The following is an 8993-nucleotide window of genomic DNA, read 5'->3' on the forward strand; positions in this document are numbered from 1 at the left end:
TGGGGGGGGGGGGAGGGGGGGAGGCAAGTTTCAAATGTTTCAAATGGCTCTGAGCACTATGGGACTTAACTTCTCAGGTCATCAGTCCCCTAGAACTTAGAACTACTTAAACCTAACTAACCTAAGGACATCACACACATCCATGCCCGAGCAGGATTCGAACCTGCGACCGTAGCGGTGGCGCGTTTCCAGACTGTAGCGCCTAGAACAGCTCGGCCACCCCGGCCGGCGGGGAGGGAAGGAGTCGTGAATTTATTGACATAATAAATTCCATCTGGAAGTAACATACGGAGGCCCGGCCGGTTGGCCGTGCGGTTTAACGCACGGCTTCCCGGGCGGGAAGGAGCGCCTGGTCCCCGGCACGAATCCGCCCGGCGGATTTGTGTCGAGGTCCGGTGAGCTGGCCAGTCTGTGGATGGTTTGTAGACGGTTTTCCATCTGAAACTTCCTGGCAGATTAAAACTGTGTGCCCGACCGAGACTCGAACTCTGGACCTTTGCCTTTCGCGGGTAAGTGCTCTACCAACTGAGCTACCGAAGCACGACTCACGCCCGGTACTCACAGCTTTACTTCTGCCAGTACCTCGTCTCCTTCCTTCCAAACTTTACAGAAGCTCTCCTGCGAACCTTGCAGAACTAGCACTCCTGAAAGAAAGGATATTGCGGAGACATGGCTTAGCCACAGCCTGGGGGATGTTTCCAGAATGAGATTTTCACTCTGCAGCGGAGTGTGCGCAGATATGAAACTTCCTGGCAGATTAAAACTGTGTGCCCGACCGAGACTCGAACTCGGGACCTTTGCCTTTCGCGGGCAATTGCTCTACCAACTGAGCTACCGAAGCACGACTCACGCCCGGTACTCACAGCTTTACTTCTGCCAGTACCTCGTCTTCTACCTTGCAGGAGAGCTTCTGTAAAGTTTGGAAGGTAGGAGACGAGGTACTGGCAGAAGTAAAGCTGTGAGTACCGGGCGTGAGTCGTGCTTCGGTAGCTCAGTTGGTAGACCACTTGCCCGCGAAAGGCAAAGGTCCCGAGTTCGAGTCTCGGTCGGGCACACAGTTTTAATCTGCCAGGAAGTTTCACATCAGCGCACACTCCGCTGCAGAGTGAAAATCTCATTCTGGTTTTCCATCTGCCTCAGCAAATGCGGTCTGGTTCCCCTTATTCCGCCTCAGCTACACTATGTCGGCGATTGCTGCGCAAATAAGTTCTCCACGTACGCGTACACCACCATTACTCTACCACGCAAACATAGGGGTTACACTCGGCTGGTGCAAAACTTTCTCTGGGGGTTCACCGGGAGCCGAACCGCACAATAACCCTGGGTTCAGTGTGGGGCGGCGGAGGGGTGAAGTGAACTGCGCTATTCGTCGTGGGATTGTGGACCACTGCGGCTGCGGCGGGGACGGAGCCTCTCCGTCGTTTCTAGGTCCCCGGTTAACATAACATAACATACGGAACGTCAGAGGACAATTATTTGCGTGTGATTCTCGAGGCAGGTTAAGAACTGTAAGTGATGATGAAGAGTTCGGATTCTAGGTACTGAGATAATACGATGAAGAACTTGAATACAAGTTAGCAAGACAAATACTTGATGGAACACATTAATCGGGGCAATCCTGTAAAGTTACAAAGAATATAGGTTAAAATGCAGTTTCTTTTGAGGCTACGCACTAGGTTACAAATGATACCTGTTATCGTGAGAGTGAAGAACATGATGTGCTTTATATTATATGTTTATTTTACTGTGGGTGAAGTTTCATTAACAAAAATTTGGACAAATCACTTTCATCTATAACAGATTCGAATAATTAATTCATACCATCAACATAATTGTCACATGTCCACTTTTTTATAATACACGTGAAATTCTTATTCTAGGAAATACACTCCTGGAAATTGAAATAAGAACACCGTGAATTCATTGTCCCAGGAAGGGGAAACTTTATTGACACATTCCTGGGGTCAGATACATCACATGATCACACTGACAGAACCACAGGCACATAGACACAGGCAACAGAGCATGCACAATGTCGGCACTAGTACAGTGTATATCCACCTTTCGCAGCAATGCAGGCTGCTATTCTCCCATGGAGACGATCGTAGAGATGCTGGATGTAGTCCTGTGGAACGGCTTGCCATACCATTTCCACCTGGCGCCTCAGTTGGACCAGCGTTCGTGCTGGACGTGCAGACCGCGTGAGACGACGCTTCATCCAGTCCCAAACATGCTCAATGGGGGACAGATCCGGAGATCTTGCTGGCCAGGGTAGTTGACTTACACCTTCTAGAGCACGTTGGGTGGCACGGGATACATGCGGACGTGCATTGTCCTGTTGGAACAGCAAGTTCCCTTGCCGGTCTAGGAATGGTAGAACGATGGGTTCGATGACGGTTTGGATGTACCGTGCACTATTCAGTGTCCCCTCGACGATCACCAGTGGTGTACGGCCAGTGTAGGAGATCGCTCCCCACACCATGATGCTGGGTGTTGGCCCTGTGTGCCTCGGTCGTATGCAGTCCTGATTGTGGCGCTCACCTGCACGGCGCCAAACACGCATACGACCATCATTGGCACCAAGGCAGAAGCGACTCTCATCGCTGAAGACGACACGTCTCCATTCGTCCCTCCATTCACGCCTGTCGCGACACCACTGGAGGCGGGCTGCACGATGTTGGGGCGTGAGCGGAAGACGGCCTAACGGTGTGCGGGACCGTAGCCCAGCTTCATGGAGACGGTTGCGAATGGTCCTCGCCGATACCCCAGGAGCAACAGTGTCCCTAATTTGCTGGGAAGTGGCGGTGCGGTCCCCTGCGGCACGGCGTAGGATCCTACGGTCTTGGCGTGCATCCGTGCGTCGCTGCGGTCCGGTCCCAGGTCGACGGGCACGTGCACCTTCCGCCGACCACTGGCGACAACATCCATGTACTGTGGAGACCTCACGCCCCACGTGTTGAGCAATTCGGCGGTACGTCCACCCGGCCTCCCGCATGCCCACTATACGCCCTCGCTCAAAGTCCGTCAACTGCACATACGGTTCACGTCCACGCTGTCGCGGCATGCTACCAGTGTCAAAGACTGCGATGGAGCTCCGTATGCCACGGCAAACTGGCTGACACTGACGGCGGCGGTGCACAAATGCTGCGCAGCTAGCGCCATTCGACGGCCAACACCGCGGTTCCTGGTGTGTCCGCTATGCCGTGCGTGTGATCATTGCTTGTACAGCCCTCTCGCAGTGTCCGGAGCAAGTATGGTGGGTCTGACACACCGGTGTCAATGTGTTCTTTTTTCCATTTCCAGGAGTGTATGTAACGTGCCTGTAAATGTTTACCCTGGCAGCAAAACTGTGTAGCTCAATATTGGATACAGCAAATGAAACATGGGTTATACCACGTATGCCTTTCAAGACACTGAGGTGACAAAGTTCATGGGATGCCTCCTAATATCGTGTCGGACGTGGCTGGGAATCACCATGTCGTTGGAAGTACCCCACAGAAAAACTGAACCATGCTGCCTCTACAACCGTCAATACTTGCGAAAGTATTGCGTTGCAGGATTTTGTAAACGAGATGACCCTCTATTAAGTCCCATAAATGTTCGATGGGATTTGTGTCGGGCGATTTGGGTGGCCATATCATTCGCTCGAATTGTCCTTAATATTCTTCAAACCAACTACGAAAAATTCGGCCCGGTGAAATGGCACATTGTCATTCATACAAATTCCATTTTTGTCTGGGAACATGTAGACTATAAATGGCTGAAAATGGCTTTCAAATAACCGAACATCATCATTTCCAGTCAATGATCAGTTCAGTTGAACCAGAGGACCCAGTTCATTACATCTACATCTACGAATATACTCCGCTATTCACCAAGCGGTGTTTGGCGGAGGGCACAATTCACGCCAAAGTCAAATCCCCCCACCCCCCTCTGCTCCACTCGCGGATCGCGCGAGGTAAAAACGACTGTCTGAACCCCTCAGTACGAGCTCTAATTTCCCTTCTCTTTGAATGCTGATCATTGCGCGATTAGAAAGTTGGTGGTAATAATATATGCTCTACATCCTTGTTGAAGATCGGATTTCGGAATTTAGTGAGCAACCCCTTCCGTTTAGCGCGCCGTCTATCTGCAAGTGTGTCCCACTTCAAACTTTCTGTGAGATTTGTAACACTCTCGCAATGGCTAAATGTACCAGTCATGAAACTTGCCGCTCTTCTTTGGAACTTCTCAGTCTCTTGAATCAGACCCAACTGGTAAGGGCCCAATATAGACGAACAATACTCTAAAGCCGCGCGGGATTAGACGAGCGGTCTGAGGAACTGCTGTCATGGACCGTGCGGCTGGCCCCAGTGGAGGTTCGAGTCCTCCCACGGGCTTGGGTGTGTGTGTTTGTCCTTGGATAATTTCGGTTAAGTAGCGTGTAAGCTTAGGGACTGATGGCCTTAGCAGTTAACTCCCATAAGATTTCACAAACATTTGAACATTTTTTGAATACTCTAAGACTGGAGCTATTCCTTTGTTGAAGGACTGCATCGCTTCAGGATTCTACCAATAAACCGCAATCTAGAGTTTGCCTTACCCGTTTCTTGTGTAATCTGATCATTCCATTTGAGATCATTTCGAATAGTCACACCCAGATACTTGACGGATGTTACCGCTTCCAAAGACTGGGCATTTAGTTTGTACTCGTACATTAATGGGGATTTTCGCCTTGTTATACGCAGTCGGTTACACTTACTAATATTGAGAGATAACTGCCAGTCATTACACCACGCATTAATTATACGTAAATACAACACACACAATTATGCACCCACTACTAGCTTGCACAGTGCCCTGTTCACAACCTGACCCCGCGGCTTCGTGGGGCCTACGTCTCACTCCAACCCCACCTCTGGTTTTACTAACTGAAATCGCAGGCTATGTCATGTTGTTAGCTAGGACACTCGCCTCGCTCGTCTGCTGCCATAGTCCATGAACGCCAAATTTCGCCTCATTGTCCTAGCGGATGCGTTCGTAGCGAGCCCCACTTTGATTCTGCGGTTATTTCAAGAGCGTTGCTTGTCTGTTAGCACTGACAACTCTCTACAAACGCCGCTGCTCTCGGTCGATAAGTGGGGTCCGAGGTAATGCCTGAAATTTGGTATTCTCGGGACCCTCTTGACACTGTGGATCTCGGAATATTTAATTCCCTAACGATTTCCGGAATGAAATGTTCCGTGCGTCTAACTCCAACTACCATTTCGCGTTGAAAGTCTGATGATTCCCGTCCTGCGGCCAAAATCACATCGGATATCTTTTCACATGAATCACTTGAGTACAAATGACAGCTCCGCCAACGCACTGCCCTTTTATACCTTGAGTGCGCGACACTGCCGCTATCTGTATTTTTGCATATATATCCCACGACTTTTGTCCCTTTAGTGTGTTACTGCCGAGTTCAAGTTACAGTGCCATAGAGTGGGAATACAGCGTTGACTTGAAAGTAGTCAAGTAGAACTTATTGCGTGAAGTGCTCATACATGAGTGTGCTGAACCCTGTGAGGTTTCCTAGGCCATTGGTAATTTCGTTTCATTTTCTAGGAAACGCTCATGTCAACAAAGTTTAACGCAGTTCCGCGAATAGCTAGGGTTATCGGCCGCTGAACTCGGACTCCCGGAATGCTAAATAACGGCGCGACACTCCACAGCTGCGACTCTGTGACTCACTTGGCCAGCGCTGCTGACCTTCGCACCCGCGTTGCATCTGCGTCTGCGTGTACAACAGCCACAGCTGCCGAAGTTGGTCTTCCACTTGTGCCTCCAGCCAAAATACGAAATGGCTCTACCACAATCAGTGAATACAACATGTGATCGCGAGAATAATAGATTTTCAACTGTCTGCGTTATGCTCTTTTTATTTCGACCTAACGAACGCTATCTCACCCGTTCTATTTAAGTAAATATTTCATAATTATCTTTGAAGTTACGTACCTGTATTCTGTTATTTAAAATGTATGTGGTAACAGAAGTACCATCAAAAAATTGAGGTATGTGTGAGAGTTACCTGTGTCGCAAGTCATAAAAAAACGTCTTTAATTAGTCCGTATGTAGAGTCTTAAATTATATTGTCATGTTAAAGAAAAACCGGCCGTGACCCTATCGAAGACAGCATTGCTTTGCATTCCTCCGATTCCTAAATCGGCGTACGCAGTTAGTTTAACATGGAACTCACAGCGTGGAGGAACATAGCATTTCTCCTGTATACGAGGGGCGTTCAATATGTAATGCAAAACTTTTTTCCTCAGCCAATTTCGGTTGAAAAAGATGTGGAATTTGTTGTGGGACATCGTGGAGTATTTTTGCTTTAGCCCACATAGTTTCATGAAGTTACAATGGGTGGTGGCACGATACGCAGCCTTCAAAATGGCGTCTTAACGGATGTCTTAACAGCTGTCATTAAGTTTCTTTTGAAGGGAAAACAAGAGAGACCATCGCGGGTATTCAAAGGTGCTTGCAGATTTCTACGAAGATCTATCAGTGAATACATGCACGGTGAGTCGCCTTTGATCATGGCAACAAGGTCGCGCACAACTGTCTCAGCGTTCCGCGTGGCGGCCGCTCACGGCTGTGAGTCCTGCAATGTTGGAACGTGCGGACACTCTCACTTCAGATGACAGAGAGATGCAAACGAACTTCTTTTTCTCCGTGACAACGCAAGGACTCACACGAGCCTGCATATCTGAGAGTAGCTCAAAAAACTTCATTGGACTGTTCTTCCCCATCCACACTACAGACCGGATCCAGGACAAAACAAAATGAAACTACGAACTCCAAAGGGTTGTAGAGAACGCCTTGAAGAACAAATTGAGGACAGAAACCCACGTCCTGAAACGTCAGCCAATGACGCTCCAGAGCGACGGGACAGTGAGGACTAACGCCTACCACTAGGCCACCCGCTTGGCTTCTAATGTGTGTGTGTCTGGTGACTGTCCAGGGATGTTGGGGGGACCGGAAAGTATTGTCGTTTTTATGAAGTTCCAACATAATGTAGGAGCGAGGTCCAGCAACTTGGATTACTAAATTTTATTGCTCCAGTTTCTGTCAACATATACTGAAATTTTTTAAAAACTATTTTGAATGCAATTGTGCCAGAAACTGTAAAGAAAATTGACGTAATTTTTTATTTAAATTCAAAAGTACAAATTATATTTAATTATCGACGTAATCATCTTCCTTATCAACAATCTTTTGCAATTTAGTGTTCAATATTCCGATGCCGAATCGATAAAAATCAGTTGGTTCTGCAGCAAATTATCTGGAGATTGCATTTCCCACATCATCCACATGTTCACATATTTTTGCCACTAAGATAATGTTCTAGCACTGGAAATTAACGGAAACCTGACGGTGCAATACATGACGAGTATGGTGAGTGAGGCAATATCCCTCACCTCAATTCGTTAAGTTTTTCCACGGCTGGTCTTTCGCATTGCGATCTTACAGCAGGCTGTTACAGAATAACGGTTTTTCTGCTGACAATCGCTGGGCAATTTTCAGTTAAAGATTGTTTTACTCGTTCCACTTGTTCACAGTAAAGGTCGACATTCTCAGTTTGCTCAGGTTTCAGTAATTCAAAATGAAAGACCCCGCGAATACTGCAACAAACACACAAAAGCGACTTTTTGGCGTGTGGACCTGGCTTAGCTGTATTTCGTGGCCATTCATTCTGATAGAGCCACTGCCTGTCGCGTTTTGGACCCATTGTTCATCTCCGGTGATCAAGCCATCAAAAAACGCTTCTATATTGTGCTGCTGAAGAAAGTAAGTTGCATATGTTGGACCAGTTAGCTTTCTTTGGTGTTTACGAAGATCTAATTCATTTAGATAAACATCACCAATGTTTTTGATAGCAACTATCGCGTTACGACGTCTGTGAAACTCAGTACCGTACAATGCGTGTTTAATTTGAAAGTAGGCTGTTTAGGTTTTTTTATTGGTAACGCCACCTCTGTATAAAAATCACTGGCTGTGCTGTTGTGGCTGCTTTGCATTGTTGTAATACTCGCCGTTGTAGTGTTACGCAGCTGGCTGTGAACAGCGCGTAGCGTTGCGCAGTTGGAGGTGAGCCGCCAGCAGTGGTGGATGTGGGGAGAGAGATGGCGGAGTTTTGAAATTTGTCATGAACTGCTATATATATTATGACTATTGAGGTAAATACATTGGTTGTTCTCTATCAAAATCTTTCATTTGCTAACTATTCCTATCAGTAGTTAGTGCCTTCCATAGTTTGAATCTTTTATTTAGCTGGCAGTAGTGGCGCTCGCTGTATTGCAGTAGCTTGAGCAGCGAAGATTTTTGTGAGGTAAGTGATTTGTGAAACTTATAGGTTAATGTTAGTCAGGGCCATTCTTTTGTAGGGATTTTTGAAAGTCAGATTGTGTTACGCTAAAAAAATATTGTGTATCAGCTTAAGGACAGTCGTGTATAATTGTTCTAAGGGGACGTTTCAAATTGTCTTGTAAGTGCTGTGCTCTGCAGCTTCCAGTATACTCTTGGATCTGAAAGCACATCGCCACTGACTGTAATACATCATACAAATTTGGATACTTGTCTTGTACACTAAGATGACAAATATCATGGGATAGCTATAAGTACATACTCATATGAGTGTAGTATCGTGCACACAAGATATAAAAGTGCATTGACGGAGCTGTCATTTGTATCAGCTGATTCATGTGAAAAACTTTCCGACATTATTTTGGCCGGCCGGCCGCTGTGGCCGAGCGGTTCTAGGCGCTACAGTCTGGAACCACGCGACCGCTACGGTCGCAGGTTCGAATCCTGCCTCGGGCATGGATGTGTGTGATGTCCTTAAGTTAGTTAGGTTTAAGTAGTTCTAAGTTCTAGGGGACTGATGATCTCAGAAGTTAAGTCCCATAGTGCTCAGAGCCAGTTGAACCATATTCTGGCAGCACGACGGGAATTGACAGACTCTCAACGCGGAATGG

General features: G+C 47.3%; 1 non-coding gene across 1 annotated transcript; it reads right to left on the reverse strand.

The window, feature by feature from the left end:
• Window positions 1–767: 767 nt before the first annotated feature.
• Trnas-cga lies at window positions 768–842 on the reverse strand. Its single transcript has one exon. It is a non-coding gene; the product is annotated as a tRNA-Ser (tRNA).
• Between the last annotated feature and the right edge of the window lie 8151 nt (window positions 843–8993).

This window comes from Schistocerca americana, chromosome 1 (assembly GCF_021461395.2).
Source record: "Schistocerca americana isolate TAMUIC-IGC-003095 chromosome 1, iqSchAmer2.1, whole genome shotgun sequence".
Taxonomy (NCBI): domain Eukaryota; kingdom Metazoa; phylum Arthropoda; class Insecta; order Orthoptera; family Acrididae; genus Schistocerca; species Schistocerca americana.